This window comes from Microtus ochrogaster, chromosome 1, assembly GCF_000317375.1.
Source record: "Microtus ochrogaster isolate Prairie Vole_2 chromosome 1, MicOch1.0, whole genome shotgun sequence".
In the NCBI taxonomy this organism is placed as follows: domain Eukaryota; kingdom Metazoa; phylum Chordata; class Mammalia; order Rodentia; family Cricetidae; genus Microtus; species Microtus ochrogaster.
In genome coordinates, this window is record NC_022009.1 from 35,603,763 (window position 1) to 35,622,310 (window position 18,548).

At 44.3% G+C, this 18,548-nt stretch overlaps 1 pseudogene; it reads right to left on the reverse strand.

Annotated features, from left to right (window-relative positions):
- Positions 1-471: 471 nt before the first annotated feature.
- On the reverse strand, positions 472-1,497 carry LOC101998811 (annotated as a pseudogene).
- Between the last annotated feature and the right edge of the window lie 17,051 nt (positions 1,498-18,548).

Here is an 18,548-nt window from a genome sequence, read left to right on the forward strand (position 1 = left end):
TTCCTCTTAGAAATAGTTTCTGTTGTTGTCACAGTAGTGGAAAAATCTGACTCCCACAGGCTCTGAGGCCCAGGATGCTGCCTCACTGAACCAGGGATGAGGACCCACAATTTACATTTCTAACAATGTTGCATGGGGTTTTGATAATCCAGGGGCCCAACTTTGAAAACCACTGCCTTCAAACAAAAAGCTTAGGTTTCTTTTTTAAGATTTTATTTTTATTATGTGTATGTGTGTGCATGTGTATGTACACATGAGTGCAGTGCCTTCTGAGGCCAGAAGAGGGCAGCAGAACTTCTAGAGTTGGAGTTACAAGCAGTTGTGAGCTGCTTGACCTGGGTGCTGGGAACCAAATTTCAATCTTCTGAAAGAAAAACTATTATTTGTAATTGCTAAACCACCTCTCCCAATCCCCAGATTTCTCAATATAACAATGCAGGTCCTTCAGGGTCTGGATCCTGATGATTTTTTTTTTTTTTGAAATTTGGAGAACTTTTATTTCATCATAACCTAATACTGATAGAAATGACTTGGCAGTTTAAAATGGTGACACTAGAGTAACCTGATTATAATAATAAGAGTCTTTACAGGTAGACTAAGGTGATGTTTTGTTGTTTTGACATAATACTTAACAGCTGCAAGTTGCTAGGTTATTGCCGTGCCGTACAGTGGAGAGAAACAAACACTATGAAGCATTTGCAGATAGGCTCATATTTTATTTCTCCAGTGACAGTATTTACAGCTGAGTATAAGTTAAAGGCCTGCTTGCACACCAAAGCCAGGTCCTTTGGGTGGTTCGGTCAAAGAGGTAAGGCCTCCAGCTGGCTCACAACAGAAACGCCCACTCCTTGGCCCAGGTTTTGGAACTTTCCCAGCTCTGAGTTCATCAATAATCTCTTCAATATCCTTGGGTGTGAGGTCCTCATAGTAGCTGTCATTTATTTGAACCATTGGTGCATTTACACAGGCCCCTAAACACTCCACTTCGATAAGAGTGAAGAGTTTGTCAGGAGTAGTCTCTCCAACCTTTATTCCAAGCTTTCTTTGAAGGGTCTCCAATATGCTGTCAGAATCTCGAAGCATACAAGGTGTAGTAGTGCAGACCTGAATGTGGTACTTTCCAACTGGCTTTCGACTATACATTGTATAAAAAGTTGCTACTTCATATACTCTCATTGGAGGTACTTGTAAAACTTCTGCCACCTTGTTCATAGCAGATAAGGGCAACCATCCATTCTGCCTTTGGGCTAGATCCAGGACTGGCAGCACAGCTGCTGCTTTATGCCCTTCTGGGTAGTTTTTCACTATTGCCTCTATCTTATAGTTTTCTGGTGTGAAATCAAATGGAGTATCTGGGTTATTCTCAGGAGTATCTCTATGCACAAATAAGGCTCCTCCAGCCCCATTTTGCACAGCTGTCTTATGCAAATTCCTTGTATGTCTTCCCCACTGAGCCATAAGGCCAGTCGCCCTGGCACGCAGCGCCAAGGAGAACATGGCGGGCCACAAAGTTCTCCAATCCCCTCCTGATGATTTTTTTAAGTTTTGTTGCCTTCCTGGTTTGCCCACCATCCACCACTTATCTATTGTCTTAAGCTAAAGCATCACCTCCATTTCCCAGAGTGCCCTCCAGACAAAATCCAACCATCTGTCTTTCATGTTCCCACTGACTTCGTGTGTATCCCAGAGTGTGCATCTGAGTTTATGCAAGCCATTTGTGTGCCCCAGGCTGCCTCACCCACTGCCTGTGTGCCCCGTGAAGACACCCATATAGTCATCCATGTTAGTGTCCCCTGCTCTAGACCTTTGTCGATGCTGAATCGGCATTTCTGCATGCCTTAGGCTCAGTATAAATAGCAATGAACGACTTTTTATTGACACTGTCTCTAAGACAGAAACCCTGCATGCATCTGCTGGCTCACACCCCTAGGATTAGGTTGTTGCCAGTGACTCAGAGTTCAAGATGGTGCTCGTAGCAAAAAAAAAGCAATCTGTTAACTGCCAGCAGCTATTCATGATCTTGATTAAAAGTCACACACCACACCACACCACACCACACCACACACACACACACACACACACACACACACTTAGTATGAAGGTAAAGACACATGCAAAGTCATCATTGGAAATAGGACTAATAAGATAGACAATAAACCAAAATCTTGTTTGTTTTTGTCTCAGAAACTGTGTATGGTTCAGTGGAGACTGAAGATGGTTCCACATCCACCCCGGAGGTTCAGCATCGAAACAAGGACACCAGCATGTTAGAAAGCTTTTCTAAACACTTTCCACAAACATCACTCAGAAACCCCATAGAGAACAACCTACCTGGTTATGGTAACAAAATATAGAAGGGCTTTAGATTATTTTTAGATTCTGTACAGAATCCAAGAGGCAAGGAGAAAAAAGACTGTCCATAAAACCATCAGATGTGACCGCAGGTGAAAAGTGAGGTTTTGGACTGTGAGATGACTCGCCGAGTGAAGACGCCTGTCACCAAACCTGTCACCAAACCTGACGACCTGAATTCGGTCTCTCTCCATGACCCGTGTGGTAGAATGTGAGTACCAGCTCCCGCAAGGTGTCCTCTGGCCTCCACACATGTACTATGTCAAATATGTGAGTCTCATGTGTGCATGCTCTTATGAACACATACACATACATACATACATAATACATACATACATGCATATACTTGCAAGACGGTAGGTAGGTAGGTAGATAGATAGCTAATAGATAGATAGATAGACAGATAGATAGATAGATAGATAGATAGATAGATAGATAGATAGATAGATGTAGTAGTACAAAATTGTAAGTGGACTTTCTGCCCTGAGCTTGGCATTGTTTATCCTCATCTCCTAGATAGGTACAACTGAAAAGAGGTATTTGTTTACATAAGCACATTACATACAGTCTGCCATTTTATTATGGGATCCTACATGAGCCATATTTGGTTTGATTACTCATTAACTATGACCCAGGATAAACTCCTTTCAAAGCTGACTCAAATCCAAGTTCATTGACCAACTCTACTCACATTCAAGGGGGATATGGGACAAGCATGCCCAGCAATGGGAATCTTGGGGATTACCTTAGCATTTTGTCTGCTATAGACAACACTGATAAGAAAGAAAGAAAGGAAAGGAAAGAGAGAAAGGAAGAAAGGAAGGAAAAAAAGAAAGAAAGAAAAAAGAGAATGCAAGTGGAGGGAGACTTTGAAATAAGTACAAGCTCCAGGTCACAGGAGCTGTTGCTATTCAAATAATAACTGATTTACCAAGATCTGTGAGATTTTTATTGTAACTGAATGCAGGCTTCAATGTGAATCATGGCTTACGTACAATAGCTTCCCTCCCAAGGAAGTTGTGAGTACCGTTTTGTCCACGGCCACAGTGGAATATGAACAAGACCCTTAGAAGGGAGCACAAAGCAGTGGTGGGAATTGTTCAGTAAGTGTTGGCCTTACAAGCGCAAGGACTTGAGTTCAATTCCCGGAGCTCATGTTAAAAAAATAGCCAGACATGGAGTTGCACTGGGGAGGTGGAAGATGGAAACTCGTGGATCCCCAGGACTCCCTGGCAAGCCAACCTAGACAGCTTAGCCAATTCCAGGCCAGTGAGGGATCTTGTCCTCAAAAGGAGGAATCTGTTTCCCACATGCCTGTGCATATGTGCGTTCAAACCTACGTGCACATATGCATGCACACAGAACAAACACAAGAAAATATTAGCCCATAAATAAAGATGATCGTCCTGTTTTGTGGTTCCTGCTGTTACTGGCTGGCCGGAGTTTCTAGCCTTACGCTACTCTCCTGCAAAACCCAATTGCTGCCTAGAGGAACCAACTGACTTGCTGGCTTGAACCCCCTGACTCCAGACTTGGCCCCTTGGATGGCAAACAGGGCTTCCATCCTCAGCTTTGGAAATGGGGATGGTCAGATACTCTGCGACACTATCTATAACTCATCCTCCTTTTTGACTGTGTCTCTCTCCCACTGTGACTTGGGCTCTGGGAAGGAGACTTTAAGGACTGATTTTAGGGTAGTGTGTGCAGACAGAAAAACAAACAACAAAAAAAAAACCCTACCTTATTCAGGATGTGGTTGCCCTGAATATAAACTTCATCCACTGATTATAAAGGAAGCAGAGAGGTAATTGTTCGTTTTAAAGAAGTACCACTTAAAAATCATGTAGGGAAAACACTTATCAGCTTGAAAAATTACATCCTTAGAATTTTAAATTTCACAAAGGAACTGTGGTTTTGGTTTCTTTTTGTGTTGGGTTTTTACGTTCCACGCAGTGGTTTTAAGAAACTCAATTTCAAAGCTATACCTGGATCTGAAATGGCCTCTCGCTGTGGATCGTCCTTCCACGTAAACACTGTGTGTTTGCATACTAACCACCATCAGGGCTTCCACTGGGTGGAGGTATTTTATGGGCATTTATCTTCTTGCCATCAGAACAACAGAACAAAAGTAAAGGCATATTAGCACTAATAACGAAACCGAGGCCCGAATGCAGACTTCCTAGTCAGTTACATCTGTGGCAGGCTCAGTTTTTAGTCCAATTCCATCCGTTCAGAAGAGCTTCTGCTGTCGAGCAGATTTTTGTTTTATCATTTTAATTTTGATGTGTTATTTTCCCCCTTCTCCATGATCTTTTTTTCCCTCCTGTGTCTGAATCACCTTTTTGTCGAGGGTGGGAAACGTTTTTTTTTTCTCCCCCGCTGCTATAGGGAGGAATTGATTTGGCGCACACAGATATTTTCCCTGTGATGTGAATAGAGTTAATTTGAACAGAGCTGTTTCATTTTAACAGCCTCGACTTGCACAGTGTGTATCATGCCAAACAGCTTTGTGTATGATCATCGACTGATGTCAGCATGGTTCTAGAAATAGTATTTGATAGTTAACAGCTGCCGCAGAGCCAGAAGGGGAACAGGAGACATTGTGTTTCAGGAGGGCTTATAGAACTTGTGGCTATTGGATTTATTTATTTATTTTACTTCTTGAAGAAATTAAATAATAGTAAGAGCTTAAGATACCAGGTGTAGGGTATAAAAGGGAAAGAATTACATTCCTAAGTAGGTCAAGTGACTCCAAGAGCCCCGGCATTCTGTGTAATGTGGTTATTGTGCCTTGAAACAATCTTTGATGAATTTAATGTCATTTCTATTCACTGTATAATCATGTACATGGTCTACATCATGGAACAAATGTATCAAGAGGTAGCGGAGTACTTTCTATAAAGAGCAAGACAATGAATATGTCAGACACCGTGGCCTGTCTACAATCTCTGCTGCCACTACTCAGCTCTTGTTCCAGGGCTAACATAGCCATAGACACTCTGCGAATAAATGGCCATGGCTGTGTGCCAATAAAACTTTATTTACAAAACAGGTAGTGGGCTGCTTTTGGCCAGAGTCCATATCTGCTCCACCTTTGCTTTGAATGGTCCGTGAACAGATACCACACACTTACATCCGGCACACCACAGAGGTTAAACATACTGGGATTCTTTCATGGTCTCATGACTCAAGATCCAAACACACACCCAGTGGAAACTTGGAGTCCTTTAATAGCCACAGGGGGGCACTTAATTATATACACACACATGCTCGACAGCCATACTAATGACGGAATGAGAGAACTGAGCAATGCATTGCTTTTATGCACTGAGAGGGGAAAGACTGTGATCTCTGGGGTGCAATGAACCTGATTTTCCCCCCTTTTCTAACTTAAGTTAATATCACCTGTAAGGTTTGAGTTATCCTGCAAAACTCCAGGTTCATTGGCTCCTGTTTAGAGTGTACATCGTCTTAATGGAACATATTTTATGGTGATGGGAATCACAAAACAATACTGTATCTCAAAAGACCTAGAGGCTTCATTGAGAGCATTGCATTGTGAACTAGGAAGAAAGGGGATGTGATTATCTAAAGAGAACTCTTACAAGGAGGGGGAAACAGTCCCAGGAAGAAATGTTGAAGCAGGGTCTTACATTTTTTTGAAGTCCAAGAACATGCTGCTGGTAAGGTATTCTTGAGAAAACCTTTCCACGTCTACTCCATGACAACAACTAATCCGATGGTCTACAGAGGTGGACTTTGCAGTGACTTGCTATCTTCACATTTATTCTAGAAATGACATTTTAGCCCTTGGCATTTCAACAGCAAAGCAGTGCTGTCCAGCCTGGGGGTTTCTTCTCATACAGCATCATTCCCACCGGTAATGTCCCCACAAAGACACCACTTCCTCACACAGCTCTCACTCTGCTGCATCTGAAGATCTCTTCATTGCCACATCAGCACCCCTCAGGGTTAATCTCGTCACCGTCTTTCAGATCCAGTGTCTGTCACCCCCGAACCCTTTTCTTGCTCTTTCCTCCCTCTAGGAACCTTCCAGTCTCACGTCAGAGCTAAGACGTGGTGCTTACCCTTGTTTCTCACAGTCTCTCCTCCACCCAGCCAGAGTGATCCTTGAAAAGCCTAAATCAGATCTTGTCACTTCCCTCCTGACATGCCCCTCTAGTCCATGAAGAATAAGACCCAAATCCTTCCATGCCTACAAGATTCTCTTGGATCTGATTCTTGTAGTCTAGATTTTTCAACCCCTTCCCTCTTCTCTCTCCACCTGCCTCTCCATTCTCATCAACCCCACTCATTATAGTGTCTTTCTCTTTGGGGATCCTTGCACAAGAAGTTGGGATAATTCGAAGAAGGCCTAATGTAAAGCATGTGGGCACACAAAGTGGTGAGAGAACAGGGAACAGCAAGGACAGTGATCACCCAAGGGAGGAAGCCATTGTAAGGATGTAGCTGAGAGATCTGGGTAGAGAGGGGACCTAGACCACAACCAGCTAACTGAAATCAGTTTACAAGGATGTGGACCCACCATGTCTTCCCCTCCATCTCTCTTCCTTGGGTTCTCATTGGCTGAAGCCAAATGGAAGCCATGAGGAGGCTCCCCATCAATGCATCCCTCTGCCAGGAAGCCTTCCATGGATGGGAAAGAGCAGGGAAGAAGGTAGAGAGAGTTGAAAGACTCTGTTACAACCACGTACATAGTTCCAGATGCTAGCAGAGGGTGGGGCTTGGCTCAGGAACTTCCTTTTATAGCGATCCTTTTCCTCCTTCTGGCATTTCCCCAACACCCAACTCGGATGGCCCTCCCAACGGGTGCCCTCTTATGTGACTAATACCTGACAGACCTCTCATTGTGGTGATCATGCATTTATGGCCTCTTCCACAACCTGATAATGGCCCTGAGGTCAAGGACTCCATCTTTTCCGGGTGTCACCGTTCCCCCAGCACTTATCTCTATAGCTAGCTCACAGACCCTAGATTAGTATGTGTTGAACGAAATTAACTAGAATTACATTCCTAATCCCCATTGTAACCATGGCCATGATGCTCACTGGCTCCTATGCATTTTCTTACCCCATTTGAGAAAAGAACCAGACCTAAGAACTGGTTTGTTTATATCCAGCTAGAAAACACTATCATAATTAAATAACACTATCAGCACTTTAAACGGCCAATTCATCATTTTTATCTAGATTCTTATCTTCCCTACACACAGAAGATAAGGCACTTAGTTCTTTGGGTCACTGTTTCCTTATCTGTAATGAAAGAGTTTGGCCAGTGTCCACGATGTCTCCCAATTCTTTATTCTTAAGGTCCTAAGTCCTTGGCTCCATAAGCTTCATAAACTCGACATCATGCTCGGGTCCCCGGCAACTCGCCCAGGCACTCCAGGGAACGCTGTGTCAGGGTCTATATCCAAACCTCACTCTGAACCACTTCGGCCCCTGCAAACCTGGACATGTGGTTCGTCCCTGCCTCTGCCTCTGCAAAACACTTGCAGAGAGCTGAGCGCAAAGCCTACCTCAGCCCTCAGGAATGCCGTCGGACAGTGAATCTCAGACTCCAGGAGAATGGCCTCCATGGAGTTTTTTTATATCCTGTTCCTAAAACACTGCGTGATTAACATAACTGTATCTAGTCTCTAGATCGGAAGATGTAAATTAATTCCTTGTGTTTGTGCTAAAATACCAAATATGACTAAGATGTATAATCAGTGATTGCGCAGAGATTGCTAATATGCTTATGGGAAAGGGCAGACGCGAACTTTGTTTCTGCTTAAGTGTATACATAAAGTCAGTATGGCTACGCTGAAATGAGCAAGAGTAGGAACGGTTCAGGGAAGTTTTTTCTGGGGGGGTGGAGGAGGAGGGGCAAGACTTTTCTGTTTCTAATAAAAGACCTACCTGATTATCATATTGTTACCTAATTATTCCAGAACAAAATAGAGTGAGAACTTTTATTGGGTTAGATCCGGGCCAGGGAGTTACATTATCTTGCAAATCAAGTTTCTGACTATCTCGCCTATCTCATTAAATAAGAGAAGGTGTAACAGCAAATTTAATTACTGAGTGTAGCTTTTCTTACCGTTCCCCCCCCCCCACTGTTGTTGTTGTTGGTTTAGCCCATCTGGTTTTCATTTGAGAAGAGAAATCATAAATCCCACAAACCATCCACAGACTCTAATCCTAGCAAAGACTGGCATTACTTTAGCGCGGCACAATGTTTTTCTTTCCTTGGGTGGAAATAGATGTGCAGGCTTTCTAGTGGATTAAAAAAGACAATTGAGGAATTGCCTCTTATCCACACGTATGGTATCTTAATTTCCTGGTATAATAGCAAGCCTCCGAACATAATTAATTATGTTTTAAATGCAAATTATTGACAACGCTTCATCTGGTTGAAATTATTTAAACCACATTAAGAAAGACCTACTCTCTAATGCTTGAACTTGTTTCTGTAAAAAAAAAAATAATAAAATAATTCCATATCCTCTTTTAGGCTCGGCAATCTCTTCAAAATTTCACATAGAACCCAAAGCACCTTCCCAGCAACCCCGGAGAGACAACCAGACAAATACAACTGATTTATATGCAGATTTCAACCTATTTACCACACTTAGTCGTAAGAGACAAAATATTATATGCAGAATGCGTTCATTTAAATTTTTGATCAGATCTTCCCGCCGCCGTCTGACGAGGAAGCACGTTCCGGGAGCGAGTACAATTTCAGAATAGAAGTCTTGAGCCAAGTTGGTCTGTCATGACAGACCCATGAATCAGTCTGGCTAGATGATCCATTAGTTTCACTCATCTTGATTGACAAGTATCACGGCAAGGTGTATCAATCCTGAAATTTCCACAGGGAGCACTAACCTGGCTGAGATAATGACAGCGCCCTGGCACCCACGGAGGTCACTTTGTCCTACACTTCTAAGACATCTGTTATATACGATGTATAAGATGCAGGAAGAGCACGTGCGCCAGGTAACGCCACAGTGTGCTTGTACAGCGCTATGCCTTAAAACAAACACAAGTAGCTGGGCAGTGGTGGCGCACGCCTTTAATGGCAGTACTAGGGAGGCAGAGGCAGGTGGATCTCTGTGAGTTTGAGGCCAGCTTGGTCTACAGCCAGGACTACACAGTGAAACCCTGTCTTGAAAAACTAAAGAAAGAAAAAGGAAAAGAACACTAATCTATGTGTACAAACACAGCAGTCTGTGGAATATATCAGCCCCATTTAGCAAATTAAGAGTAGCAACTTCCCCGCTAGGGCCCCCAACCTCCCTTTTGACCACAATTATGTTGCCAGACGTGAATTCTTTCCTGTCTGGTACCAGATCCAATCAGAAGCAGTTGGTTGTTCCTATAACACACTTTCCACTATTGAATTATTGAACCCATCTTGTCTGGCCTGTCAGTGGCCAGCATGTAGTATAAGATTGGTATGGCGCCCTTTCTGAATGTAGTTATAGAAGTTTACCCAAGATCTCGTGGTAGGGTAAACCTTATAACTTACAATCTACACTCAGTTTCACATTTGCGATGACCTACACTACACATGGGCCAATGAGAAATTCAGATGTATTTCAAGCCATTTGTATAGTAGATATTCCTTTCTCCCTCCTCCATCCTTTCCCCCTCCCTCCTGCCCTTCCTCCCTTTCTCTCTCTCTCTCTTTCTTTTTAACGGTGGTACACTTGTCAACTGACCAGAAGAAGAGGTGGTAATAAAAGCTGATCTCATTTTCAGTTATATCTAAACAGGATAATATTGATTAGCTTTGTCTTTTTAATTATTGATGTAGAATGCAAGAATAATATGTTTATTATCATTTATATTGCCTTTAAGCATAACTGTAAGCTTTCTTAGTGATTTTGTCTATGTCTATCATGACGTTGTTACGGAATACACCTAGACATCCAGATTTTTCTCCTGTGCATTTGAAGGATATTGGACAACATAGTCCATCTGTTCCTGGAAATGGAAAAGTGAAGTTCACCTGTACTTCCTCGGTTTGCTCTAGCAATGAGTTGGCGCCATCTCCTAAGAGACTGCGGACTCTCTTCCCACCTCTGTGTTAGGAGACTTCACACTGGCCAAGGTACGAGTGTTCTCACCCCAGACTCGAGCAAATCTTGCCATGAGAGCTTCATTCTGGATTGCTGCCTGTCTCTCAGCCCACCATACCTTTGCATACCTTTGAGGACTGATGCGAAGCCAATCCCTTTTAGAAGAGGTTCAGGGACATAAAGAATTGATCCCTTTAATGGCATCGCAAGGGAGCAATGGGGGCAATCAATGTGCTCTAGGGGCAGCTGGGCCCTGGCATGGTAGGGGCAGTGGCTGCGAGCCCACTTTCCTGGGCTTCAGTGCAGTTTGAGCCCTGGGGAGAAGCAGGTCCAAACAGTGAGAAATGAGATTTTCTGTTATTCTACCACCTGGAAAGACACTGTCCTGAGGCTCTCTGAAAAGTGAGGATGACAGGCGCTGCCTTCCTCACAAGGTCACAGTTCTAGATAACAGTCCTCAGGACAGGGCTACATGTGCGCTGTCCAACAGAAGTTTCCCACAGTGACGGACATGCTCTGTGTGGATGCTGCCAATGAGGTAGGTGCTCCCTGCACACAGCTCCTGAAGTGCAACTGGCCCGAACTGAGATGTTGCCACAAGAGAAGACTAGACGCCGGATTTCCAAGACAGAACATGAAGAAGGAAACGGAAATGATACACTAATGTGCTTATATTGATCACCGTCAAAATGGATATGTCATTAACAATTAAGCTCAGTTTAACCTGTTTCTCATTAATACGTGGGTTGCAGCTATTAAAATCTTTTAAGCGACGTACGTGGCACATTCTGGACAGGCACCAGGGGAAGGAAAGAGCCTGGAAATGACAACAGACAAACAAAGCTAGATTAGCAGACGTCAAGAGACACAATTTGCATTGCAGCCTCCTCTTTGAGAATTACCAGAATGCTCAGAAAATGCCTAGCCAGTGGCCAGCATGCCGCAGAATGCAGAAATCCACACCCAGACATTTGAAACTGCGAAACAGGATTTTAACACGGAGATGGTATTGTGGCTGTCCACAAAGGGTCACGGCCAGGGGTCATGGTCAGGTGTACACTCCTGTGCCCAAAATCGATGTCTTCTTTCTAACCTTGAGGAGACAAAGAACAGTACCATGCTTAGGAATTTATGTCAGGTCACAAGCTACTTGGAAATCCAGCACTATCTTTGTTCCAGATGGAGACTCATAAGGCATAGACTAAGACTGAAGACCCCATGTAAGTCAGAAGGATGGTGGAAGCCTTAGAAAGACTGTGTCCCTTCGACAAAGGAGCTAAAAGTATACAATGGAAGAAAGAGAGCATCTTCAACAAATTGTGCTGGCAAAACTGGAGGTCAATCTGTAGAAGAATGAAAATAGATCCATATCTATCACCATGCACAAAACTCAAGTCCAAATGGATTAAAGACCTCAATCAGTCCGAACACACTGAACCTGATAGAAGAGAAAGTGGGAAGTACTCTACAACACGTGGGCACAGGAGACCACTTCCTACATATAACCCCAGCAGCACAGACATTAAGGGCCTCATTGAATAAATGGGACCTCCTGAGACTGAGAAGCTTCTGTAAAGCAAAGGACACTGTCACTAAGACAAAAAGGCAACCCACTGACTGGGAGAAGATCTTCACCAACCCCGTAACTGACAAAGGTCTGATCTCCAAAATATATAAAGAACTCAAGAAACTAGACTGTAAAAGGCTAATCAACCCAACTATAAAATGGGGCACTGAGCTGAACAGAGAATTCTCAACAGAAGAAGTTCAAATGGTCAAAAGACACTTAAGGTCATGCTCAACTTCCTTAGCGATCAGGGAAATGCAAATCAAGACAACTTTAAGATACCATCTTACACCTGTCAGAATGGCTAAAATCAAAAACACCAATGGTAGCCTTTGCTGGAGAGGTTGTGGAGAAAGGGGTACACTCATCCATTGCTGGTGGGAATGCAAACTTTGGAAAGCAGTGTGGCGGTTTCTCAGGAAATTCGGAATCAACCTACCCCTGGACCCAGCAATACCACTCTTGGGAATATACCCAAGAGAGGCCCTATCATACAACAAAAGTATATGCCCAACTATGTTCATAGCAGCATTGTTTGTAATAGCCAGAACCTGGAAACAACCTAGATGCCCTTCAATGGAAGAATGGATGAAGAAAGTATGGAATATATACATATTAGAGTACTACTCAGCAGTAAAAAACAAGGACTTCTTGAATTTTGCATACAAATGGATGGAAATAGAAAACACTATCCTGAGTGAGGTAAACCAGACCCCAAAAGAGGAATATGGGATGTACTCACTCATATTTGGTTTCTAGCCATAAATAAAGGACATTGAGCCTATAATTAGTGATCCTAGAGAAGCTAAATAAGAAGGTGAACCCAAAGACAAACATATAGGCATCCCCCTGAATATTAACCTTCATCAGGCGATGAAAGAAGACAGAGACAGAGACCCACATTGGAGCACCGGACTGAAATCTCAAGGTCCAAATCAGGAGCAGAAGGAGAGAGAGCACGAGCAAGGAACTCAGGACGGTGAGGGGTGCACCCACACACTGAGACAATGGGGATGTTCTATCGGGAACCCACTAAGGCCAGCTGGCCTGGGTCTGAAAAAGCATGGGATAAAACCGGACTTGCTGAACATAGTGGACAATGAGGACTACTGAGAACTCAAGAACAATGGCAATGGGTTTTTGATCCTACTGCATGTACTGTCTTTGGGGGAGCCTAGGCAGTTTGGATGCTCAACTTACTAGACCTGGATGGAGGTGGGTGGTCCTTGGACTTCCCACAGGTCAGGGAACCCTGATTGCTCTTTGAGCTGATGAGGGATGGAGAAGGGAGTAAGGGGAGGGGGGGGGAAATGGGAGGCGGGGAGGAGGCAGAAATCTTTAATAAATAAATAAATTAAAAATAAATAAATATGCAAAATAAAAAAAGAAAAACTGTGTGTTCATTATTTTAATCTCAGGCCTTCAGATTTCTTAAGGAGGTTTAAAGAAACGCAATGTAGTAACGTAGAAACACTTGTCAAAAAATTGTCTTTTTTCCCCCCAGAAATAGGCTCAGTTTCTGAATCTGTCATCAATCAAAAACATCTCAATGAGAAGTTGGAGAAATATCTCAGTGAAGTGCTTTTGTGCACGCATGAAGACCAGGGTCTGGGTTCCAAGAATCCATGTAGGAAGCTGGGTGTGGCACCATGCACCTATAATAATATAATATAATATAATATAATATAATATAATATAATATAATATAATATAATACCAATGCTGGGGCAGTAGAGACACGATGAAGCTGGGGCCCACTCCAGCCTGTCAGGTTTAATTGATGAAACTTCAGGCTCACTGACAGATCTGGGTCAGAAATTAAGGCAAACAGTGGCTAAAGAAGACACCTGATTGATACACCTGATGCCAGCCTCTGGCCTCCATATGTATACATACATATCCATGTGTGCCCTCACCCCACAAACATGTACATGCACACACACACACACATATGCACACGCCTTGTTGAGAAAGACCATTGCAGCCGGTGGAAGAAAAGTAAATTTGGTTTTCACCCTCAGGAAACGAAGGACAGAAAAAGAGGAGGGAGAAATGGATGTTTTTCTATTACACAGGAATTCAAACCATCGAGCCTCCAAGGTGCCCTTCTTTGATGTCCCGTGGGTCAAGGAGGCAAAGAACATGTTCTAATTAGGAGAGCCAAGGCAAGCATAAGTTAAAGAAGCTTCCAGCACCCATGCCACCTGCAAGCCCATGCAGAAGGCAGTGCACTGTGCAGCCCTGGGAGGGAGTGTGCCCAGTGCAGAAATCCTTACTTTAACATGCTCCTTCTGGGGCTTCTACATTCAGCACAGGGAGTGGGAACTGCAAAAATAGACTCCGTGTTTCTGAAGAAGTGAAAGACTTATTGCATAATGGTGGTAAACTACATCTACTAGGGCCACGTGACGGCACGCAAACACGCGGCGCAACTCAAAAATAGCGACCACTTCAGACAAGTAGGATGACATTTGGTTGTTTGCTTGTTTGCTTTGTTTAATAAGACAGGTGGGTTCACACGAGTAAAGTGAAAAAAGAACCTGATATTGGGGAACACAGAGCACTGCTACCTAGTCCAAAAATCTGGTCAACAAATTCACTTAATTCACATTGACTTCTCCCCAGCTGCGAGTCTCGGGTTATTGCTCTCTTTACTTCCTTTTTTCCTTTGTAAGAACTCTACAAAAACGGAAAGGAAATAATCTGTAAACAGAAAGTATCGACTTTTGCAGAAGCCCTCTAAGGCACAGCCCCACCACCTCCTTCCTTCCTTTTCATCCCCAATAATAAAGGGAATGAGAAAAACACCCTGAGAAACGGTCAGGAAAAAGGGGGCTGCTTCTGATCCTCACCCACCCCTTCCCATGTCTCCTCCCAAGGGTCAATCAGACCCTTGGGTCTGTGCAAAAAATTTTCCTGCTTGATAACCATTTCTCTACTGAAGCCAGACAACAAATATTAAACAATTGTGATGTGCAAGACCTGAGCCGGGGTGGGGGAGAGGGAAAGAGAAAAAAAAAAAAAACATTCTTTAAAAAAATAGCATGAAATCTAGGGATGTAGAAAAAGGTACATTGTCCAAAAGTACAGAAAGAATCTAGTGTTAGGATCCTGCGATTTGAAGACGACACAGGAGGGATAGGTGTCAGAGGGCCGGGAGGGCCAGTACTGTCTGCCTGCTCCAAGTCCAGGTGTCTTCTGGGAAATGCAAGCTTAAGAGGAGACAGTGGCAAGATTAAGACTGTCCAACCTCAGAGTAGGTAGACAGGCTGAGGATAGCATGGCCTCCAGCCATACCTCTGAGTCTTAAGGGAAAAGTCCCAATGGACAAAATCCTCCCACCAGTAGATTGTCTATGGCACAGCCAGCACCCAAGGTCACATCGTTTGTTTCCAAGTAGGGCTAATTTTGGAGCCCATGTGGTGGTTTAGGTAACTGGGCAGATCAGAGAAGACAAATGAGGGGGATACTGTTGGCCATTGTGATCCTCAATGGCACCCCAGCAGCTTCAGAAAATAAGACGCTCCTTTGAAAGGCTTCTCTTAGTGGATATGAGCAGTCGGAGGGCATCCTGGGTAGCTAGACAGCAGGAGGGAGGTAAGAGACAGCAGAGCACAGGGCTTAAGACGGATGAACAAACCCGGGTCTCTTCCCAGGCCTGGTGTTCCTTTATGCCTGTGTTTTCTGGGCATCATCTAAGTACCAGGCTCTGCTGTAAGTGCTGGGACACGGTGATCAACCAGTCAGACTCAAGTGGCTTCGTTCTGCTTGGGCAAACCAATTATTTGCATAAATGATAATTCCGTTGGTTAAGTGCTGTGCAGGAAGAGAAAGTAGTGTTGGGCGCCGCAGTTAACACTGAAGGCGGCTGACGGGTCATGAAATGTTTCCCAGGCTTAAGAAGCAGCTGGGCAAAAGAAGCCACGTGCAGACGTCCTTATAATCACGTGTCAGGGCTGGACAGAAGCCAGTTATGACGATTTTGTGGCTGTGAAAATTTCATGTGTGCATGCTTTGAGAAAAAAAAAGCCCTAGGTTATAAAACATAAGTAGGAGCTTTGGGGACCCAGGGGAAATTGACCTTTGAGATCTGGGAAGGTTTCTGAGAAAGGTGTTTTCCCTGGCTGTGTAGGATTTTGACAGGTGGAGGACAGAGGAAATTGCATAAGGAGGAAGAAATAATCCATAAAACACACATGTATTAGTATTATGCCAATACCATGAGGTAGCTATAGATCTTTTTTTCTCCCTCCCTCCCTCCCTCCCTCCCTCCCTTCCTCCCTACCTTCCTTCTTTCCTTTCTTCCATTGTTGTCAGGAAATGGAATTTCTCAAAGGTGGAGCTGAAAGCACAGAGCATAGAAAGACCCACTGAAGGTCACCAACACATTGGGCAATACAGGTAAAATGTACCCAAATTCCTGAAAGCAGATGGTACTTAATAAGCTTCTAACGGTGTCTGTCACTACAGACATGGGCGTAGGGCTGCAAAGGCTCTGGTGGGGATGTGCTCAAGGCAGCTGGATAGAGAGGAAGCTGCCTGGAGATGGGATAGGATAACAGCGAGAGCCGCATGCCGGCTTTGGAAATCTGTCAGCGTGACCTGCATACACTGGGGCAAGAAACATCCAACAGCAGGCTGAGGAGATGCTCAGCTCGCTAAGGTGGTGGCTGTGCAAGGATGAGGACCTGGGTGGACCCCCAGTACCCACGTGAATAGGCCAGATGCAGTGTCATGTGCCTGTACCCCAGCACTGGGGAGGCTGAGACAGGAGATCACTACAGTTTGCTGGTCAGCAAGTCTCGCCTAAACAGTGTCTCAAAACCTTAGGATGAGGAAGACAACCATCACATACACACACACACACACACACACACACACACACGCACACACACACACGCGCACACACACACCTAGCAGCTAAAGCATCAGCAACTCCATTGTCCCAATGTCTTGGAGGACAGAACCCACAGCTTCAGCGCCTCCTGGGGTTTGCCTTAAACTATGAACAACACAAAGAAGGAAGACACTACGAGAGTATATTAATGAAAGTCTATAAAGCTTCCGCTGAAAGACTAGATTCTGAGAACTGAGGTCTGAGAAACCATAGGTAAGGTACTCCGAAAGCTCTTGACACATCGGTGTATTTCAACACAGACATGAGAGGGGCAGCGCATCTCCTGTGGACGTACTTACACTTCCAGGAACGTGGTGCAGACATGAGGCAGTGAGAGCCGTGACCAGCAATGTTCTAAACAGTGGGCTTGGTGTTCACCCTGTCAAATATCTGCTGAGGATGCTGTGGGCACACACTGAGGGAGGTGGATGGGGATCCTAGTGCATTGTTGTGCATCCGTAGACCACATGACACACGCAACACACCTTAGCCCACCAGATACCTGCTAATATAATACATTGTTTAGCGTATAGAGAGAAGTCACAGCCCTTCCCATTGTTGATCAGATTTTGCTATCACTTTGGATGTATGTATATGTGTGTGTGATGTGTTTGTACCCATGTGTGTATGTATGTGTGTGTGTGGGGGGGAGACAGAGACAGAGAGACTGAGAGACAGAGTCTGTATTCATGGAGGCCGGAGGTCAATGCCAGCTATTTCCCCTTGGTCAGTCTCCATCTTAATTTTTGAGATCATGTCTCTCACTGAGCCCTGAAACTCACAGACTCAGTTATACCAGCCATCCAGCAAGCTCCATCAAGCCCCAAGACTCTATCTTCTCTGTCTGTGTTGTCCCAGTCCTGGGGTTGCAGGCGTGTTTGAACAAGTTGGGCTTTCAGATAGCTGCTGCAGGTCTGAATTCAGGTCCACGTGCTTGTGCACCAATGTTTTCCTGGCTGAGCCATCTGCCCGGCCCCTCTTTTGGATTTTGAAAGAAGAGATTCAATCAACCAGTGTGTACTCTAACCTCTAGTCTCCGTTCAAAAGCTTGAGAGAATTTGCATTTGAAGTGCATGGTTGGGCCAACGTGGGGTAGGGGCGGTGCCATATCCTGCTTGGATAAGGCAGGTGAATACCTGTTACTTTAAAGAATTTGATATGTATTATGCAGGAGACAAAGAATTCTCAAAAACACCTGCCTGAGGTGTCAGGAAATCAGCTCTACATTCTGGAGGAATCACAGTTATCATGAGGGGGAAGGTACCCAACCATTATAGATCTTATTTCCCCCAAACATACAAGCTCTCCATTAATCAGGCTCATAATGTACTGAGGTTTAAGGAACCAAAACCCAGACCCTTTGAAGCAGGCATGTGTGTCTCTACCTCGCAGCTGAGACAGTTAGTTTAACTGAACTTCAGCTCAACTGAAGAGTTCCTAGAAACGCAATAACAACCTCCAACAACTGGCTTTGCAAGAAAGTGTATATCCTGAGTTCTGGAAGAAGGAACGGAGGAGGAAACACTTCTAGGAAGAAGAACATTTGGTCTCTAGGTCCCTAAGCAGGCATGTCAGCCTGTGCTCTTGGCACTCCAGCCTTTTCTGCTGTTACACTGACCTGTTTGCTTCCACGCGAGCTCGTGTGA